The 22,799-nt window shown below is 40.6% G+C and overlaps 1 pseudogene; it reads right to left on the reverse strand.

Annotated features, from left to right (window-relative positions):
* Window positions 1-4,302: 4,302 nt before the first annotated feature.
* LOC115662962 (pectinesterase 2-like) lies at window positions 4,303-22,647 on the reverse strand (annotated as a pseudogene).
* Window positions 22,648-22,799: the final 152 nt, after the last annotated feature.

The following is a 22,799-nucleotide window of genomic DNA, read 5'->3' on the forward strand; positions in this document are numbered from 1 at the left end:
CCAGCGGCTATTGCGCGACCCCAGGTGACGAGGCCTGAGGTCAGTCGACCTTAGGTGGCCGTCACTGGGCTCATGCGACCTTGCCGGCCCTCGCCGACCCTTCGCTATCTCGATTTGGCCTCGTCGACTCTGGCCGGCCCTCGCCAGCCGCCCTCGTGCAAAGAAGATGAATAGTAATAATTAGAGGCAAAATCGAAAAATTAAAGAATTAGTGAGGATAGTTTTGGAAGAAAAAATTAGTTTCAGCATTTGGCCAAATGTTGAAAGCCCAAAGCTATGGGCTTTCAACCTTCCCAATGCTGGCTTTCACTTGAAAGCTCCTTGGGAAGGTTTGCCAAACACCTCAGCATTTTCCCAAAGTGTTTAAGAGGCCAAAAGACTCTTGGGAAAGCTGAACCAAATGGGGCCTTTGTTTGTGCGTCAAATATATATCAAGAGAGACTTAAACTGTGGGAGGAATTGCAAGTAATGTGTTCCTCAATCTTCTTCCTAGAGTTTGTTTAAGTGATTTTAATGAAATTTTCTCCAATTGGGAGAAAGTTGGGAAACATATGGCTGAACAATATTACTTGAATGCTTTTCGAGACTGCTTGAATGATTGATCTTTGATGGATAATGAGTGCAAAAGGGTGTTCATACACATAGGAAAATAATTGTGAAGGGGATGCTTAAGCTAAAATGTGACAAGATTGGGTATTTTAAGTAACATTGAATGGAGGTTGATGTTCCCCGACGCAGAAGCTTATAAACTTCCTGCCATTTGGTCAAATTACATCTCAATATCGCTTTCTCCAGCCAATCAGTAAAAAAGGAGAAAGGAATTTAAGTCTGAAGCTTTCTGGCTTGAAGATGGAGAGTGGAAGGAAATTGAAAGAAGCATGGAATTCCTCGGCTTTGGAAATTGAATTTGTCATGAAAAAGTAAGAAGAACTTCTCCAATTGCTATTGCGCAATTAACTTTCTCAAGCAAGAAATTGAGAACAACGTCAAGAATTCCAGTGAAGCTTTTGAAGAAAAAGGGTACATAATCTTGAAGAGGAAGTAGAACGTCTCTGAAGCAAGATGAGATGTACTGAGGGATGAGGTCTAGAATTAATTGGTTGAGATGAGGGCATAAAAATACAAAATATTCTCATGCCAAAACCATCCAAAGGAGGAACAGAAGCAGAATTTCAACGGAGAAATCTGCAGAAGATGTGTTGACCAGAGACCAAAAGTCAGTTCAAACAAAAACTGTGGAGTGCTTCCAAACTTGTATAGCTCTGTGGGTCCCCAAAATTGCCATCCTGTTTTGGATCTTCGCCTTGCTTGGTACCAGATGCAACGTATCAGTTTTGAATAGCAAAGGTGTATATGAAAGGGGTGAAAGATGTAGATTGGGAGCTTCGAAAGCACCTAGACTAGATAGATGGCTTGAATGGATTATCTTTTCAGCACCGCTGAGAAGATATGAAATAGGATGTATTTGCTACAGCGAGCGACTTCCTTAACCTTGGATTTTTGATTTCATTATTGAATAGAACTCGCATCTCCCTCGTACCTAACTCTCCTAATCTTGAAAAACTAGATGAGATAAGGATACTAGAAGTGCCAAAAGTCATGTACGGCACTCACTTTAGGGTCGCAAGTTTTTTTTATATCACTTAAGTGTCAATTTTTTTGAAAAATAATCATTTCAGTACCAACTCCGCTCAGTTTGGCCGAAAATATGACATGGCCTTTTTTTTATTAATATCTTAAGCCTACGTTGCTTGCCGGAGGTCTGAATCAGCATAAAAAGTCCAAAACGACGTCGTTTAACCAGTTTCATCTATCAGTACATCCCAAAACGACGTTCATCTTCCTCTCTCTCTCTCTCTCCTCCATTTCTTCGTTTGAGCTTTGCAACATCACATGAAGGAGGAGGAGGGATTGGGTTTGGAGGCGGCATCGGAGAAAGAAAATTGGCGGTGGGATTTGGCCTTGAGCTCACGCTTCTCTTGTTCGTGAAGCTTCTAGGTTTGCTTTTGCTCAATCTCGGAACGCTTCTCAATCGTTGGATTCAAAGTTAAATCGTGAGCAAATCGTGACAGAGTGAGATGGATGCGTGACAAATAGAGATGATTTAAGACTCTGCACACTATGTTTAGGTTGAGAAATACATTAAAATCAAGTCCGAAGCTTACCTTTTAAAATGCCTCGAATGTGTTCGACTATTTGCCTAAAAGAGCTAACAAAGTTGTTTTCATGAAATCGATGTTTAGAGTTAGGATTGATTCACGATATCTTCCTTGATAGCTAAAACTATGTCTAAATCTATGATTCCCTATGGTTTTATGGCATGTCCTTTGATTCCCGGCGCCGGCCGTGGATTACCACCTACGCCGGAGTCCCTACCCATTTTCCAGCGATTCCCCTTGTTCAAGACCATTATCGTGAGATCCTTATTAGCCGGCGAAAATGGTGACCGATGTGATGTTTTGGTGGCAGTGGTCTGGTGATTGGCAGCGGCAAAGGTGAGTTGGGGTTGGTCGCGAAAAAAAGAAGAAAACGAAGAAGCGCAAGGTTGCAGAAGGAGAGAAGAAAAGAAAAAAAATTGAAAAAAGAAAAAAAATGATATGGAGGTAGAGGAGGAGAAATGTACACGTGAAAATGCCATGTGGACCGGTTTTTTAAAATGCCAACTCATATTAAAATTTTAATTAAAAAAGCAACGTATTAATTTTGGCCGGAATTTTTCGCGGTTAGCACTTAACTGATCGTTTTTTCTCCGGTTTTGTACTTAAGTGATCCGGCAAAGACTTTTGGCACTAAAGTGAGCGCTATACACAATTTTTTGCACTTCAGGTGTCATTGTTCCAAATCTAGAGCAATCACGTTAGTTTATGCAACTTTGTTTATAAAATCATTTCAAAGGTTATGGCTAATAGCTAGGCTCAAGCCCGGGTTTCCATATTTGATAACCATAGATTAAGTGCTTTGTGAGTGGGAGATAAATTCAAGATAACAACTTGATAGTATAGGAGGTCCTGCACCAACTAAGAATTAGAAGGAGGAGGGAAAAATTCGAGCCAATCCTAGAGTTAGATATGCTCAAAGCCTATAATCGAGCTGAGTGGGATTTCTTGAAGGTATGCACTCTAAACATGAGAGATGGTTAGGATGGATAATCCAATGTGTCGCAGCAGTTTCTTTTAGTGTGAAATTTAATAGGGGAGCCACTACCTTTCTTCCAACCTTCCAGGGGCATTAGACAGGGAGGCCCCTCTCATCTTATCTGTTTATTTTGGTTGCTAATTTCCAGTCTTTCCTAATGAAAAATGAAATAGAGAATGGTAGTAGAAAAGGTGTCTAGCTAAACAGATTCTACCCAACACTATCTCATTTTCTATTTGCGGAAAATATTATTTTATCTTTAACGTTGTTTTTGCGGGAGACGGGACATTGCTTCTTCGTTCCGAATTAGCTTGATCATCTTTAATCAGTTTCACGCCTCATCTAATACGAAGTCGAATCCTCAGTAAAACGGAGCTGTATAGTGCAGTATAGGGAGCTATTGAAGCGAAAAAGATCTTTTGAACTTGCAGTCTTCGACTCGGGTACTCCATCCTGTCGAATATCCGAGGATTTCTCCTGGTTTTCGGAAATCTTTTTCAGAGACTATTGGACCATAACCAGGAAGGATTCAATCCCGGAATTCCTAGTTAGCTAGACTGTTCAACGTTGTCTCACCTTTAGTTAGACTCCAATTGATAAAAATGGGTCTCGCACAGGATGGATAACTCTTGATGTTGCCTCTCAGAGAATTTTGAAGAAGAATTGTGTTCTTGATGCTGCAATACCAGTCCGAGCTAAAGGTGGGAACAAGCTATTAGAAGTGGTCGCTGTACTAGCCCACGGTCTGGGTGAAATCTGAAGCTAATATGCCAAGCAGGCCTACCTGCTAAAATCGGAGAACTAGTTTGTCAGTTTGAAGTGCTTGGAAGGAGTAGAGGAACAAAAGCATGAAACAGCGGCTGTCGTAAGCTACTTCGAGTTTACCGTGTGCTACAACGCGGAAGGCCCCGTCATGTTCGGAAAATTTGATAATCCGACGATCCATGGATGGGCGGTGCGAATGTCAATCACTTGAAAGGAGTAAGATTTGTACGTGATGTTAAGATAGGCCACTAGTTGAAATGAAAATAGTTGCCAAAAAATCATAAGAAAATGGTCTTTCAAATTTGTTTATTCTTTGATTTGGGAGTTTTTAAACCATTGAAATGTTATTTGATTAATCGAAAAAATTACTTCCTTACAGCGAAAAAAGCGGAAAAATAACACCTATTGAACTAGACTAGATTTCCAAAAAACAGAAAAAAATATAAAAAGAAAGAACTGGACTAGATTATAACCGTTGTAACCCCCAATAAAACCGATGGACAGTTTGGAACTCCTTGAGGTGTAGAACACGTCATAACCCCCAGAGGTGTAAGGCACATCGTAACCCACGGAGGTGTAAGGCATGCCAGTGGCGAGCAACCAAGTGCCGCCAGGGATCAAGTTCCTGACGGCGAACTTTGAATCCTTCATCGCACTTGTGATGACATGGTAACCTGCCCATGTGACCCTATTTACGGTTGATGACCCAGGGTCTGTGTCCATATACTCTCCATAGTACAGAGTGTTCAGGCAAAGTCACCGTCCCATTCTAACCACCCGGCCGAGTCAATTAGGTTATCAAGGTAAGTCATCATGAAAACTGTTCTTGAATATTCTTGCCACGGCCTCCCAAGGTATGTCTTCACGGAGTTTTGAACCAATATCAAGTCTGGAGTTGCGGTAACTTTGCAGTTGTGGATGGAGATGCCGGTGTTTTGGTTGGGGTCAGGCCGGCCCTGTGCAGTGATGGTATTGACCTTGTTAGGAGGGTTTCTGACATAGATGTTGCAATTCTAGAAAACGACGGTTGCATTTCCAAAGATGAAGTCAGTGGTGCCATAGATGTCACACTCTTTGTAGTACTGTCGCTTGGAATGAACAAAAAGGGTGTCCTGATAACCCTCGAAACCACATCGATAAAAGACTGAGAGGTTGGAGCTAGAACGCAAAGCAACTGCTTGGTGATTTGTCGTACCTGCAGTGTTACGGAAAGTGATGTCTTGAGCTATGAATCCGTTATCATTAACAGCTGAAACTCAGGAAGAGGCATTATTAGTACGGGTAAGTCTACTGGTATGTGTAATCTAAACCGGGAAGCATCACAGCAAACTAAACACCGATCTCTAAATTCTTAATGTACTACCTCATAGAACCAAATAATTGTACAACAATCTGCACTAATTCTTGCATTTCATGATCTAAACCCACTTCATCTACTTATCATATCAACCGAAAACGCTTCCCAATCCAGGTCAATCTTCGACCAGATTAATTGAAGTCAAAGCTTATCATTCTCCTCCCCCTATTAAGCTTTATTATTAACAGCGGTAAAAACTTTGATTCGATTTATTTTTATTTATACGTCAAATTCTCGTGTTTACGAGTGCGTTTACTTTTGAAAAAAATATCAACGAATCGCTACACGAATGAAGATGCATAAGTAGAGCCTAAAGTTTTCACTGTATTTGTAGAAACTATGTAAAGATACTGTTTATACATTCTTCTACCTAAAAATAAGTAGCCTTTGAACCGTAGGCTCATGCTTGGACAACCAAGTTTTATATTTGTTGCAGTCTTTCTTTATGTGACTCTCTTCTTGCAAAAGAAGGGTGGTCACCATCCTTTTTGAATGATGCTTTATAATATCCCAAACAGTCAAATGATTTGTGGTTTCATGAGTTCCTTTATGAGTATGATTTTTTGAACCTCTTACTCTTCTTGTCCCTTACCCCATCCGAACCATCATACCTTGTGTTGAAGAGTCTTTGTAGATGTGTCCCAATCTCAAGATTAGATGAGACATGATTCCTAGCCTCCAAGACTTCTATCATCTGTTTAGCAGTGCAGTCAGCTGGTAAACCACTCTTCAAATAATCCTGAATGGATTGCTTCATATAAGAAATAAAATCCAATTGCTCTTTTTCCAAGCAGCAAAGTATGCTTTCTTGGGTTCCGTATTGGTAGTAGTGAGATATGCCAGCTTTTCCTTAGTAAGAGCAATATAAATATTTGCTAGCTCCATCCTAAACAAAATCCCCTTCCATTTTTTAAAGTTTGCAACAGTAACCTCATTCGTAATGGAGTTGCCATTTACAGAGAAGATGACTGATTTGACAAGCAATGCATACAATTAGCATTATGTGAGTACTGTGCAACTTGAAATGATATAAGTACATATCCTGATAGTTATATACATTATCATGTAAATACATTTGGACAGAATATATGATATGCAGTTGTATACTCTCCACATAATAGTGGCTATGAGAATATATTCCAACCTTGATGAATTTACCACCTTTGGGTGTATGAATCACTAAGATCAGTCACTCCTCAAGCATATGCTGTACATGTGTTCCTCCATGAACTAATACACAATCACCTCATTTGGGAGTACGACCATGCATTAGAATAGAGGACATCTTACCACAATATGATATCAATATTTCTCAAACCTAATCAAGTGTGATACTTCGGTGGTCACATAATTAAATCACTCTCTCATACTAGAAATATAAACTTTATATCTCACATATAGCATATAGATGTAATTTTGGACTTAAAGATAGGGGAAACCTGTCGCTAAAATCACATGTCATGCCAATTACATTGCTCCATTCATTAATAGACAATGAATCACACTCTACACATTTTGTATGTGGTGATATACATGTGAGCTAACATCTTTTATTTCCGAAACCATAGAGAAATACAAGAAAATACACAAAATTACCCTAAAAATACACGTATATAGGGTTTTGTATGTATTTTCATATCCTTAAAAGCCTAAAAAATATAAAATAAATATGCCACATTGTAGAGAATCTAGACATGAGCACGCCAGTAACAAGAACGCTCCAAATGGAGCTCGGACGCGCTCACAAGCATCGCAGAAGTGCGCAGCGCGTGAAATGCACAGCCAGCCAGTCTAAACCGATCTATACCACTGGTATGACTGGTTGACCGGTCCAACTAGTCAACAGTCAACGAACCAGTTCAATCGGTTGACTGATCCGATCAACCAAGTCGGGTCCTGGATCGGGTCCGATCCTAGGTCGGGTCACTCGGTCGACGAGTGGATCCCAAATCGAGTCGGGTCATCTGGGTCGACCCACATTGCGAGTTGCCCTAGCGTGTGCTCGATGCATGCCGTTGCCCAGCGATACGTGGCCACGCGTGGGGCCACGGGCGGCATCCTTTGGTGGCTCTCTGCCACTCAAAATGTTCGTCTCGATGAGCTCTTCCCGCTTATATAATCAAAAATATTTTTTATCCAACAAAAAGTTACAAAAATGGGCCAAATTCGTACGTTTTACATCCAATCTATAGTTGCTCTGATACCACATGCAAGTTGCGAAAATGGCACCCCAAGATTACCATAGCTAGAATCTAGAATACAGTAATCGAGAATAAAATGATTTGTGCACTTAATTTGAAATCCATCGTTTTTTATGCGGAATTACGACGACCTTTAGCACAAGTGCTTCTCCTCTATTACCCTATTTATCACTAACTTAATGAGACTGCCTCTCATAATAGAGTTTTGTAACTGTTCCTTATGTGAGGTAATTTATGCATCAGGGTTAGAGAAGAGACTTTAGCATTATTTATAGAGTTTAAAGGCACAGGCCGGGTTTTACTCGGCCCGCACTAACCAGTCTCATATTAGACAAATTAAGAATTTTTATATCTTACATTATTAAACCAATCCCATAAAATGGTAAATTACAATATCAATTAATATAGCCCACATAAAAAAAACTCTTACGCTTTTTCTTTCTTTTCTTTCTTCCTTCCTCTCTTTCCATTTTTTTTTTCTCTTCCCTGAGCTAGCTCTCGGTCTCTTTATGCTAAATTTCCATTTCTTTTCTCTTTTGTTGACTTTTCAAACTTTCTTTTCTTTTTAATTTTTTTTGCTTTTCTTCTTGACTGGGTCAAAACCCATATCTTACACAAAGAGCCCAAGACTGCAACCGAAATCTTCGTGGCCAAAGTCAGGGATCGCTGTGACGGTCTGGGACTGATCGCAGTCAAGTCGTTAGAGTTTCCAAAATTAACAAAGTCACTAGCAAGGCGGCTTAGGTGAGTTAGTCGTGCAAGAAGAACTATGCCGGTTCGATATTTGTTGAAGAATAGTCTGGTTGGTCACTCTGTGTGCTAAATTAATCTTAATGCAAAGATTAAAGAGAAAGCACTATCAAGAAGTTCTATTACGACTCTCTATGGGGCAACTTATAATGGCCACGGCCTCCTCGACTCATTGGCTTGAACTAGAATCGATCGATTCGAGTTTATCTTTCTTGGTGAAGACTATATTGGTTGCATATACATTGCCTAGTGCAGCTAGCCTGGTCGCCAAAACTCTTTCTTGTTTTGTTTTTCTTTAGAATAGACAGCACAGGATTCTAATCCGAGAACTGCTAAGCTACCATGTGATCTTAATTCGATTGACTGTTTAGGTTTATCTATACTTCTCTTAATTTTCCTCATTGAATGCCATCTACAGGAAATGTGGCATAAGTTCAAAGAATCCATCAGCTATCTCATCCTAATCGTGCCAAATTTGAGGGATATTGATGGGCCGACACAAAGATACTCCTGGTTTTTGAAATCTGGAGAGACTATGATTTTGAATATGACAATTTGCAAGACCAACTATTTCATAGTAAGAATCACTCAGAGGTCTTATTTGATCAATGTGCATGTGTCATTTTGTTTATAAAATCATTTCAAAGGTTATGGCTAATAGGCTCAAGCCCTGGTTTCCATATTTGATAACCATAGATAGAGTGCATTTGTGAGTGGGAGACAAATTCAAGATAACATCTTGATAGTATAGGAGGTCCTGCAACAACTGAGAATTAGAAGGGCGAGGGAAAAATTCGAGCCAGTCCTAAAATTAGATATGATGAAGGCCTATAATCGAGCCAAGTGGAATTTCTTGAAGCATGCATGCTAAACATTAGAGATGGTTAAGATGGACAATCCAATGTGTCAGCAGTTTCTTTCAGTGTGAAATTTAATGGGGGAACCACTACCTTTCTTCGTGAAAGACATAATGGGTGGACCGCCCAAGATGGGCCAAACCCGGCTCATGAACCACAAGGGCCCACAAGGTAGTTATTTGCCTATTACTATAATAGAAGGCACCCCTTGGAAAAACTAACGTGTTTTTTTTTTTCATATGCAAACACACTCCTTCGAACATAACGTTTTCTCTGCTTTTGCTTCGGAACGCAAATGAGTACGAAAGACGATCGAAGAACTCTCAAGCACAAAGTGGCACTTAATCTGTGACAATACCGGGTATGTTCGTTGTGTGATATGCCTGTACGATCGGTGATACAAGTTGATGGTCCTCGGGCACGCTTTCCGCATTGATCGAATTCGTTCCGAATATATTTCGAATGCGTCGATCAGGGATTGAGTTTTCCCAACATTGGTATCAGAGCCTGTTTTACTTGTTTCCTGATCATGCATGTGTATCGTATCTAACAGTGAAATGCATACTGCTTGTTTTTTCGTTTTGGCCTCGTTTTTTGTTCGTTTTCTTCGCGTCGCCGAACTATTCATGCATGTTTCAATTTTTGTTTTTCGTCAAAACTTGAATTTTATTGCATAAACAGAAAGTGCTCGTCGAGACGAGCAAAATGAGGTGCGGCGCGTCGCTGAAGGATGCCGCACGCGCCCTCACGCGCCGACAAGGGCCGTGTGCGCGACGGCTCGTGAGGCCCATGCGCGGCCATGCGAAACGGCGCGTTAGTCGCCGCCTAACGCCAATGATGACATCAGGGTGACGTCATCGGGAGCGCGGACCCGTTGACCTGACCCGGTTGACTGTTGACCCGACCCGTTGACCCAGATCCGGTTGACTATTGACCCGATCCGGTTGACCGTTGACCCGACCCGGTTGACCGTTGACCGGTCAACGGTCGGACCGGTTCAAACCAGTCGAACCGGACCGGTTCAAACCGGACAGAATGACCCCATTATTTCTTTCGGCCCGTTCGAGCTCATTTGAACTCCGATTTGGGCGTTCTTGGTATCGACGTGCTCGTATCGGAATGCTCTACATTATGGTATATTCATATTACATGTTTTCTGTACTTATGAATGTGAAAATGCATGATAAACCCTATGTACATGTACTTAGGGGTATATTCTTTGGCATTTTCTCTAGTATTTCTCTATAGTTTTTTGAAATACAAGTGCTAGATCATATGTATATGAATAAGCATTCCTTATCTTAATGTATCATGGATTATAAGTAATCCTTTGTTCTGCCTTCGTTGCAGGAACAATGGTACATTTGAGACGCGCTCCGATAATCCCAAGAACGGCAGCTCAGAAGGAGAGACTTGAGAACCTAAGAATCAAGCTAGCTCTTTATCGATGGGACGCTGGAGATGATATGATGACACACATCATCAAGGTCAACAAAATGATACAGGATATCATTTGGAACGGTTTTGTAATGCCGGAATATGTAATGGTCGGAGCCCTAAAATGCACTATTCCTGAGGAGTTGGGAAGAATTCTTGATAAGGTTAAAGAAACCTTAAAGGGGCCAAGCTATAAAATGCTTGTGGAGAATTTTCTGCAAGAATATATAAGGGTCGGGGCAAGGAGAACATCAACCCTTGCATTGAATGGGTCTCGGCGCAAACCATGGCCCGGATCTAGGGGTTTTCCGGGAGCCTCTGTTTATGTTTCAAAGAAAATAGAACTTTCTAAAGAATTTTATGAGTCATTTCCTGTCTATGTGCTGAATTAGTACACTTGATATTGTTCTTTTAGGATTTGGAATCAATTCTGTACATGTTTCAAGTTGATATTACATGTTCTTAAACATTTGTGAATGTGTTATGAAATATATATATGGCTATGAATTTTTGTGATTTCTTATTTTATATTGCAATATTATATGTTATGTTATATGTGGGAAGTTCTTAAAAGTTTGTATAACTTTTGGAGAACCAATTTCTTTACATAAATGATTATGTTAATAATAATTTCAAATTAGGTTTTTTAGACGATGATTAGGAACATAGTGAACTTGCGACTCTAAGACCTTTTGTGAAACTATTCATTAATATGATTAGTTTATGTAATCATGATGCTGATGAAGTATTTAGATAGGCTTTAATAATTCGTGCGTGTGTATTTGAAATGTTCAGATACGATGGCTTTAGCAACTAAAAACATAGTGGCTGAACTTAATAAGGGAGAAAAATTGAATGGCGACAATTATGAGATTTGGAGTCTCAAGATTCAATATGCGCTGGAAGAGCAAGAGGCACTCGAAGCTCTTAACCAGATTATGGAAGAACCTGAGGATGGGACAACTGCCCAACACAAAAGGGACAAAGATGCCTTTGCTGTTTGGAAAAGAAAGAACTCTCTCGCTCGCATTACGTTGCTAAGCAAGATAGACAATGACATCATGCGAGAGTTCGGACGTTCCGTAACGCCAAAGACATGGGGTGACTGGCATCAAGATTTGGTCGAACTTCTGTGACCAAACTGAGACAATTCACTATCCGTTTCGACTCATACAAGATGTCTCATGGAAAGATCATGAAACAACATTTGAGGCAGATGTCAAATATGATTAGTGAGCTAAAAGATGCCGGCCACATACTCACTGATGAACAGCAGGTGTAGGCAGTAATCCGCTCCTTGCCTCAAAGCTGGGAGCACATGAATATCCATTTGACCCACAATGAGGGTATCAAGACCTTCGAGGATGCTATGCGGCATCCTGAGCTGGAAGAGGATCGTCTCATGGCGGCTAAGCCAGAAACTGATATTTACTTTGCTGGTTCTAGCTCGCATGGAGTTTCGGGCTCCAAGAGGAAGCATCCTACTGGGTCAAAGAAGTGGAAAGGCAAGGGAGCAAGTCCTTCAGGGAAGAAACCGAGGCATAACCAACGGGAGAAAGGAAAGCGTCCTTTCAAGAAGAACATTTCAAGAGTGAAATGTTTCAACTGTGGCAAGAAGGGTTACTTTGCTCGCGACTGTGGCGAGCCAAATAAGGTATAAACCCTAAGTATTAATAAAAATGCTACTTATGTGTCTAGTTCAGTATTTCTAACTGAATACAATCCTTTGTGGACTGTAGACTCGGGAGCTACAGACTATGTAGAGAAGGACAGAGAAGCTTTCGTGGAGTTCTGACGAGTTTCACAAGGAACGAAGTGGATATACGTGAGGAACAATTCAAGAGTAGAGGTCAGAGACATTGGCACCTGTCAACTACTTATGCGCGGTGGACGCACATTGTTCCTACATGATGTGCTATTTGCTCCGGAGATTCGTCGGAACTTAGTTTCGGTGTTGGTTTTAGTTAGACTTGGTTTTAATGTAAACTTCCATAACAATGGTGTAGACTTGTCTTTAGGTACAAGTTATTATGGTTCCGGATATTTTTTAGATGGTTTCATTGTATTAGATGTTGACTATTGTGAAGTTAATGTTAGTTATTCCTTATTTACATCATCTGATTCTTATGAGAATGATGTGAGCGTATGGCATGCTAGACTTGGTCATATTGGCCAGCAAAGAATGAATAGATTGGCTAAAGATGGCTTATTGGGCAATATTAAAAAGGTTGATTTGCCCATATGTGAGCATTGCCTATAAGGAAAAACAACGCGGAAACCATTTGGAAAAGGAACAAGAGCTGAATTTCCTTTGCAATTAATCCATACTGACATCTGTGGTCCAATGAATGTAAAAGCAAGGCACGGGTCTGTTTATTTCATCACATTCATTGATGATTATACTCGATTCAGACATGTCGATTTGATTTCTCATAAGTCCGAGGCTTTAAATTGCTTTAAAAGATTTATGAGCTTAGTGGAAAATCAATTAGACAAGAAAATAAAAACATTATCGAGGTCGAGAATATTTGTCTGATCAGTTCAGAAATTTATGTGATGAAAAGGGAATAGAAAGACAACTGGCTATTCCATATACTCCTCAACAAAATGGTGTTGCGGAAAGAAGAAACAGAACCTTAATGGAAATGGTTAGGTCAAGATGGCACAAGCTAACTTGCCCATCACTTTTTGGGGTGATACTTTATTGACTGCTACCTACATACTTAACCGTGTACCTTCTAAATCAGTTGCTTCTACTCCATATGAGTTATGGACAGGCAGAAAGCCTGATTTAAGCTTTCTAAAATCTTGGGGTTGTGCTGCCTATACTCGTGAGTCTTCTCACAAGTATGTAAAATTAGGCCCAAGAGGCAAAAAGAGTATTTTTATAATATACTCAGAGCACTCAAAGGGATATGTATTCATAAGTGAGCAAGAAAGCGGAAGTATAACTGAATTTGAATCACGGGATGTCACATTCTTAGAGAATGAATTTCCTAAAAAGGGCGAAGTAGGTGGAGATTAATCACTATACGAATCTGTGGATCGTGATAGTGAAGTTAGTGGGAGCATTGTGACAAATGGAGAGTTGAATATAACCCAGTCTCAATTGCAACCACTTAAAGAGACAACACCACCATTATCTAATTCGAGTGGGAGCGCAATGGAACGTGGTGAATCATCAGGAGTACAGCATTCCATACGACAGTCAAGTCGTAGTAGGATTCCCCGTTGACATTTTGACATTGAAGGAGAAGCTTTCATGATCGCCCCACAAGATGAAGATGAGCCGAAGAATGTGAACGATGCTCTAAAGTGCCCTGATAAGGAAGAATGGATACATGCAATGGAAGAGGAAATGGAGTCATTGAGATCAAACCAAGTTTAGGAATTGATTGACCTTCCAAAAGGACACAAAGCCATTGGGAACAAGTGGGTTCTCAAAATAAAGCGTAAGGCTGATGACTCAATAGAGAGGTATAAGGCTCGCCTTGTGGCGAAAGGATATAATCAACAGGAATGAGTTGACTTTGAAGAAACTTTTTCTCCTATGGTTAGATTTACCTCTATTCGCCTTATCCTGGCAATAGTAGCTAGTATGGATCTTGAATTACATCAAATGGATGTAAATACTGCATTCCTCAATAGAGAATTAGAGGAAGAAATTTATATGGAACAACTTGTTGGTTTCATTACAAAAGGCCAGGAGCACAAAGTGCGTCGACTATTAAGGTCGATATATGGCCTTAAGCAGTCTTCGAGACAATGGTATATACGTTTTCACAATGCCATAATGGCATATGATTTTGTAATGATTAGTGAAGACAATTGTGTATATATCAAAAGATCCAAAGATCAATTTGTGATCTTATCATTATATATTGATGATATACTAATTGCCGGAAGCAGTATGGAGTTTGTTAATACAGTCAAGAATTAGTTATCTTCCAATTTTGAGATGAAAGATATGGGTGAAGCTGCATACATTCTTGGAGTTAAGATTTCAAGAGATCGATCAAAGAAATCCCTATCCCTTTCACAAGAGACGTATGTGAATAAAATCCTTGAGCGATTTCGTATGCAAGACTGTAAACCAATAGATACTTCCATTGCAAAGGGCGAAGCATTAAGCGACAGAATGTGTCCTAAGACTTCACAAGAAAAGGAGCAAATGGAACAAGTTCCATATGCTAGTGCTGTCGGAAGCTTGATGTACGCTATGATGTGTACAAGACCTGATATTTGTTATGCAGTTGGAATGGTAAGTAAATACCAATCCAATCCAGGTCAAGCACATTGGATCGCTGTCAAAAGAATCCTGAGATATCTAAAGGGAAGTGCCAACTATGCGCTGACTTATCAAGGAAGTGATCTATACCTTGAAGGCTATACTGATGCTGACTAGGGAGGAGATTTAAAAGAAAGGAAATCTACTTTTGGATACGTGTTCTTACTGAATAATGGTGCCATATCTTGGAGCAGTAAGAAACAACAGTGTGTAGCCTTATCTACAATGGAAGCCGAGTTCGTGGCTTTATCAGCAGTGGCACAAGAAGCTGTTTGGCTTAGAAGATTTTTGGATCACTTAGGTGTTACTGAGAATGCTGCAAACCCAGTATTGGTCTATTGTGATAGCCAAGCAGCAATAGCGTACACTAAGGATCCCAAGTACCATGAAAAGACCAAACATATAGATATCAAATATAACTATGTCAAGGACATGGTTGCACGAAAGGAAGTGAACATGAAGTACATATCTACACAAAGGATGATAGCAGATCCTATGACGAAGCCGATTCCTAGAGAAGTTTTCCATGGTCATGTGAGATCTCTAGGACTGTGTAGAATATGATGTACTGAATATTGTAATTTTCCCTGAATGTTCACTATTAATGAAGTTCGTTATTATTGCCTATAAATTTGTATGACGTTTGTGAATGTCGATGCTGAGTGCATTATATTGAAAAGGTATGTCGGACAGATGAGAGATTAGCCCACTCACACGGGTAATCGCCTCTACTCACTGTGTGATGAATAGAGATGAGACAGTTTTAAGCTTGTTATCTAGGTGATAATTGAGAGCTTAAGCTTGAAGCATGGACGTCGCCTTAACAAAATGTTAAGATGAGGACATATAGATTATTATGTCCGAAAGTGAAATGACCCACATATTTCACTTTACTTGTCTTTAATGCCAGATATGAGTTCTGATAGACGCTTATGAATAGAGTAGATTTGTGAACTCAAGTTAGACATTGAGTATGTCTAAACTATCATCTGTACGGTATTGAGAGTAAAGACATACGCTCTATAGGAAAAGGAGAGAATACCGTAATACGTATTTCATATTATGTATGCATGGGACGACCGATAAGAGTTGGCACAAATTATGATCTCAATTTTTTAAGTCGTGTGAGACTCTTGAGGAAAATAGTTTTTCTCAATTAAAGTGCTCTCATGACTCTTACTTATTCTCAAAATTTCTATTCAGTGTTTGCTATCTTAGGATGTTGCCGATGATCATGATAATTCGGTCTAACGGGGCATTTCTAGAAAAGCGAGTTGGACTGAAATGGAGAGGTTTAAGGAAAGAGGAAGATCAATTTGATTTATGATGTCACATTCTATATTTGTATTCACAGGTCGACCAATTATGATTTTGAGTAAATCATAGTTGTGAATACAATATACGAGATACTAAAAGAGATCAAGAGAGATAAAAAATGTGACTGATTGATCTAGGGAACTGCATACTAATTCTACTCTGGATAATGCTCAATTTGAGCTGTTATATATTCCTAACAAATGTATAACAACGAGCTCTCATAGTATGCTGGTCGCACGGATTATTTGCCAATATGAACTTTACAAGGAAGAAAGTTGTGTTTAGCCCATCGTGGGCGAGTGAGAGATGAAAGACATAATGGGTGGACCGCCCAAGATGGGCCAAACCCGGCCCGTGAGCCACAAGGGCCCACAAGGTAGTTATTTGCCTATCACTATAATAGAAGGTACCCCTTGGAAAAACTAACGTGTTTTTTTTTTCATATGCAAACACACTCCTTCGAACATAACGTTTTCTCTGCTTTTGCTTCGGAACGCAAACGAGTACGAAAGACGATCAAAGAACTCTCAAGCACAAAGTGGCACTTAATCTGTGACAATACCAGGTATATTCATTGTGTGATATGCCTGTACGATCGGTGATACAAGTTGATGGTTCTCGGGCACGCTTTCTGCATTGATCGAATTCGTTCCAAATATGTTTCGAATGTGTCGATCGGGGATTGAGTTTTCCCAACACTTCGAACCTTCCAGGGGCATTAGACAGGGAGGCCCCTCTCATCTTGTCAATTTATTTTGGTAGCTAATTTCCAATCTTTCCTAATGAAAAATGAAATAAATAATGGTAGTATAAAGGGTATCTAGCTGAATAGATTCTACCCAACACAATCTTATTTCCTATTTGCGGAAAATATTATTTTCTTTTTTTTAACGTTGTTTTTCCTGGAGATGGGACATTGCTTCTTCGTTCCAAATTAGCTTGATCATCTTTAATCAGTTTCACACCTCATCTAATACGAAGTTGAATATTCAGAAAAAAAACGGAGCTATAAAGCGCAGTATAGTGAGCTGTCAAAGCGAAAAAGATCTTTCGAACTTGCAGTCTTCGACTCGGGTACTCCATCCTGTCGAATATCAGGGGATTTTTGCTAGTTTTCGGAAATCGTTTTCAGAGACTATTGGACCGTAACCAAGAAGGATTCAATCCCAGAATTCCTAGTTAGCTAGACTGTTCAACGTTCTCTCACCTTTAGTTAGACTCCAATCAATACAAATCGGTCTCGCACAGGATGGATGACTCTTGATGTTGCCTCTCAGAGAATTTTTAAGGAGAATTGTGTTCTTGATGCTGCAATACCAATCCAAGCTAAAGGTGGGAAAACGCTATTAGGAGTGGTTGCCGTGCTAGCCCAGGGTCAGGGTGAAATCTTTAAGCCAATATGCCAAGCAGGCCTAACCATTGATCTTGAGTACCTGCTAAATTTGGAGAACTAGGTTGTCAATTTCAAGTGCTTGGAAGGAGTTGAGGAACAAAAGCACGAAACAGTGATTGTCGTTGGCTACTTCGAGTTTACCGTGTGCTACAATGCGGAAGGCCCGATCATGTTCGGAAAGCGCACATGTCGATCGCTTGAAAGAAGTCAGATTTGTTCGTGATGTTAAAATAGGCTACTAGTTAAAATGAAAATACATAGTATTATCAAAGAAAATGGACTTTTAAATTTGTTTATTCTTTGATTTGGGTGTTTTTAAACAATGAAAAATGTTTTTAATTAAGCGATAAAATTACTTCCTTACAGAAAAAAGCGGAAAAATAACACCTATTGAACTAGACTAGGTTTCCAGAAGAAAGAAAAAACAAAAAACAAAAAAAAAAATACCGGACTAGAGAATAACCGTTGTAACCCCTAATAAAACCGATGAACTGTTTGTAACCCTCAAAGGTGTAAGGCACGTCGTAACCCACAAAGGTGTAAGGCATGCCGGTGGCGAGCAACCAAGTGCCACAGGGGATCAAGTTCCCGACGGTGAACTTTGAAGCCTCCGTCGCGCTTGTGATGACATGGTAACCTGCCCACATGACCCTATTTGCGGTCGATGACCTAGGCCCGTGTTCATATACTCTCCATAGTATAGAGTTTTCAAGGCAAAGTCACCATCCCACTCCAACCATTCGGCCGAGTCAATTAGATTATCAAGGTAAGTCATCATGAAAACAGTTCTTGAATATTCTTGCCACGGCCTCCCGAGGTACGTTTTCACAGAGCTTTGAACCAATATCAAGTTTGAAGCAGCAGTGACTTTGCAGTTGTGGATGGAGATGCCGGTGTTCTGATTGGGGTTAGTCTGGGCCTGTGCAGTGATGGTATTGACCTTATTAGGAGGGTTTCTAGCATAGATGTTACAATTCTGAAAAACGATAGCAGCATTTCCAAAGATAAAGTCAGTGGTGCCATAGATGTCGCATTCTTTATAGAATTGCCGCTCAGAATGAACGAAAAGGGTGTCCTGATAACCCTCAAATCCACATTGATAGAAGACCGAGAGGTCAGAGCTGGAACGCAGAGCAACTGCTTGGTGATTTGCCACACCGATAGTGTTACGGAAAGTTATGTCTTGAGCAATGAATCCGTCACCATCAACAGCTGAAACTCAAGATGAGGAATTATTAATACGGGTATGTCTATCTACCGGTACATGTAATCTAAACAGGAAAGTGTCTCAACAAACTAAACATGGATCTCTAAATGCTTCATTTACTACCTCATAGAACCAAATAATTGGGCAAAAGGACACTATAAGTGCCATAACTTGTGTACGAAGATCACTTTGGTGCCATAACTTTTTTTCGGATCACTTTGGTGCCAAGTCGGAGGAAAAACGATCACTTAAGTGTCATAAGTTTTTTTTGGATCACTTCAGTGCTAAAATTTTTGAAAAACGATCACTTAAGTGCTAAATTTTGTTAAAAACGATCATTTAAGTGCTAAAATTTTTGAAAAACGATTACTTAAGTGCCAATCTCCGGCGAGCCACGTCAGCTTCAGAAATTAATAAAAAAAAATGCCACGTCGGATTTCCGGCGAAAAATTGTGTACTGCACCGGAGTTGGCACTTAAGTGATCGTTTTTCAAAATTTTTAGCACTTAAGTGATCGTTTTTCAAAAATTTTAGCACTAAAGTGATCCAAAAAAAACTTATGGCACCAAAGTGAGCGCCGTACACAAGTTATGGCACTTGTAGTGTTCTTTTGCCCAAATAATTGCATATCATTCTTCAATCTGATTAATGAAAGTTAAAGCTTATCATTATTTTCCTATAGGCTTTATTATTAACAGCAGTCAAAACCCCGATTCGATTTATTTTTATTTATATATCAAAATCTCGTGTTTACAAGCGCGTTTTCTTTTGAAAAATTATCACTAAATCGCTACGTGAATCAATATGCATACGTGGAGCAGAAAGCTTTTACTGTATCTATAGAAACTATGTAAAGATACTGTTTATACATTCTTCTACTTATAAATAAGTAGCCTTTGAACAGTTTTAAAAACCCGATATTGTGGGATTTTATGTACTTGTTAAAATTAATAATATTGTATATGTTTAATTTCTTTCACATGGTTAGCGTACCAAACAAGAAGTCCTTTAATATTTCTTTTGTTTTGATCTGGGAAAATAAAGAAGGTTGGTTCGCTCGTAGGCACTTCTTACGTGGGCCACAACATAGAAAAATGGAGCAATTCCCTTAATTCTCCAGTTTGTGCTTTTAAGAATCTTCATTTTCATGGAAAATAGAAGCATGCTTAACTAATTGAAACATTCTTGTTGGCTTCATTAGGTCGTTCAAATTATTTCTGTGAATCAAATCGCACGTTGAACATAGCAGAAATCTTAGCAATTTTTGACATTCCAACATTATCACAAGTCAAGGAGAAATTGTCCAAAAAGTTCTAAACATATTGTTTTTTTGCCAATTTAGACCTAAACCTTTCAATTTTGTCAATTTAGTCCTAAACATTTTCAATTCTTGCCAATTCAGTCCATCCGGTCAATTTTGGCCGGTCAGCGCTAACGTAGACGCTGGTCAGTGCCAACGTAGACGCTGGTCAGTGCCGGCCGTCTGGCCAACGTTGACGTGGAATTTATATTTAATATTTTTTTTGAATTTTTATTAAGTTTTCTTTTTTTTTCTTTTTTTTTTCCCTTCTTCCCCAGAGGCAACGGTCGGTGAGGTCGACCTCGCCGGCCTCTAGAAAAGCTTGCCCTCATTGGCCACTGGCGAGGTCGACCTTGCCATCGTTGGGTCTCCCTTGCCCAGGGATGACGTGGTTGGCCTCAACATGGCTATGAGAGGCTCGACTTTGCCAGATTGAGGTCAAGCCTTGCCCAGCCATGGGGAGGCCAACCTTGCAGTCTCTAGGCGGCCTCGCCTTGGTTGGGCAAGGCTCACTCTCGCTAGTGGCTAGCAGGGGCGAGATTCGCCAAAGGCTAGCAAGGCCGACCTTGCCGGCTCTCGCCACTGGCCCATCGCCGGACCGGCCAGAGGGAAGAAGGGCAAAAAAAAAAGAAAAAAAAATATTGAAAAATATTTAAATATTTAAAAAATTGTCACGTCAGTGTTGGCCAGACGCTCGGTGTCCACGTCAGCGCCGGCCGGCCAAAATTAGCCGGATAGACTAAATTGGCAAGAATGCAAAAAGTTTAGGACTGAATTGGCAAAATTGAAAAGTTTAGAAGTGAATTGGCAAAAAATGCAATAGATTTAGGACTTTTTGGACAAGTTTTTCCAAGTCAAGTGAATATTCAAATTTGTGATCTTATAAGGGATATCGAGTTACTAAGATAAGCCTGGTGGCCCCACGACTAGACTTGACTGACTGTTGATAATCCTCCTTTTCTTTTTACTTTTCAGTATTTATCCTGTACAAAATGCACTATGTCATAAATAAATTACATAATAAACTCACCAACAGTAGCTGAATTGAAGATTGTAAATCCTCCATCAAAACTTCTGCATCCGGTAATTATGGTCTTTCCAATACCATCACCGACGAACGCGATGTTCTCCAATTTTAATCCAACTTCAACATTCTCTTCATACGTACCAGCCTTGATATAGATTATGTACCTTGCTGTATCAGACCGCATTGAAGCCGCAGTTATAGCTTTGCTAATCGTCTCGTAGTTCCCCGAATCATCTTGAGCCACCATGACATTGGCCATAGATAGCGTGGGCAGAGACTGCAAAAGCTTCCGGTCGCTAGGCCTCACCCAAGTAGGAAACTCATTGGTGTAGCTTGGGGTAGCGTAGGGCACATAGTTTGCAGCCAAAGTGTTGCTTATCAACATGGAAACGTTCTTCAACATCAAGGGCAACATGTTGTTTGAGATGCCGAGCTCGACGAACCCAGCCCGACAGGTCTCAAGATTGGTCAGGGATGTGCTAAGTCAGGTCTGCATGTCGTCCTGAGTGCACTGGTGATTGATGGCCCGGTTCAAGTGATGGACCGTGTGCTCATAAAGATGGAGGCAGGGGGTGTTTGATTTAGCTTTGGGAAGGGGCTTTGAGCCCCGAAAGCCCCGAAAGCCCCTTCTCAAAATGCTGGAGTGTTTGGTTCAGCATTTGGCCTAGCATTGGCCAAATGCTAGCATTCCACGAATGCTACTGTTCACCAATATATATATATATATATATGGTTTGAAGTTGTTCTTCACCAGGCAGCCGGCGAGGACGGCCGGTGAGGGTGGCCGGCGAGGTCGGGCGACCACCGGCGAGCTAGATCTGCCGCCACCGGCGGTCGCCCGAGGCCGACGACCTCGGCGGGTCGCACGCGACCCAAAGCGGCCATCGCCCGAGGTCGCCCGGGTCGCGCGACCTCAAGCGACAGCCCGCCTGGGTCGCGTGCGACCCCCGCCGAGGGTCGCTTGGCCTCGGGCTACCGCCGGCGGTGGCAGATCTGGCTCGCCGGTGGTCGCCCGACCTCGGGCGACGGCCGCCGGCGCCAGATCTATCTCGCTGGCTCCGGCGATGGTAGGTTTTATTTTTTTTTTTAATAAATAAAATAATTCTGAAAGTCCATTTGCAAAAAAAATTTACCAAACGCTATATTTTGACCAAAGTAGCTTTACAAAATATTTTTACCAAACACCATTTGCATTTCCCCAATGGGCTTTCACCCAAAGGTATTTGCATTCCCCCAAATAGCATTTTCAAAGTTGAACCAAACAGGCCCGCAGTCAGCCCATGCGGCCTTCTCGCGTTCATTGTGGCACTTGGAGCCTGGCGAGTACATGTGGGCTTGGGCAAGCTGTGCTATCTCATGGGTGACTTGCATGGAGGCCTTAAGGAAATGGGACTTTCGCTTGAGAGGGGTTTCCTTAGGGCTGTGGGTCAAGAAGTACTCACAGGGTTGTGGGTAAGGCATTTTGCTACACCATGATTTCATATCTCTAGAGGAATAGCTAGAGATGGTTTGAGATAGCAAAAGACGCAAAAAGAGAAGGCCCATGAACTTTTGGTGAAAACCCATATCGATGGATTTTGCGTATTGCCAAGTGGAATTAAATGAAGAGAATTTGAGATTGGCGGGTTATTAACAAGTAGAGAGGGTTTAGGAATTTTTTATCGATATGGTTTTAGGAATTTTTTGGTACTTTTCCCAAAGTTTACCGGCCATCGTTGCCTCTCAGAGAATTGTTAATAAAAATTGTGTTCTTGATGCTGCAATA

The sequence above is a fragment of the Syzygium oleosum genome, unplaced genomic scaffold (genome assembly GCF_021117445.2).
Source record: "Syzygium oleosum isolate NSW1041296 unplaced genomic scaffold, Sole_v2.1 Sole_v2.14, whole genome shotgun sequence".
Taxonomy (NCBI): Eukaryota; Viridiplantae; Streptophyta; class Magnoliopsida; order Myrtales; family Myrtaceae; genus Syzygium; species Syzygium oleosum.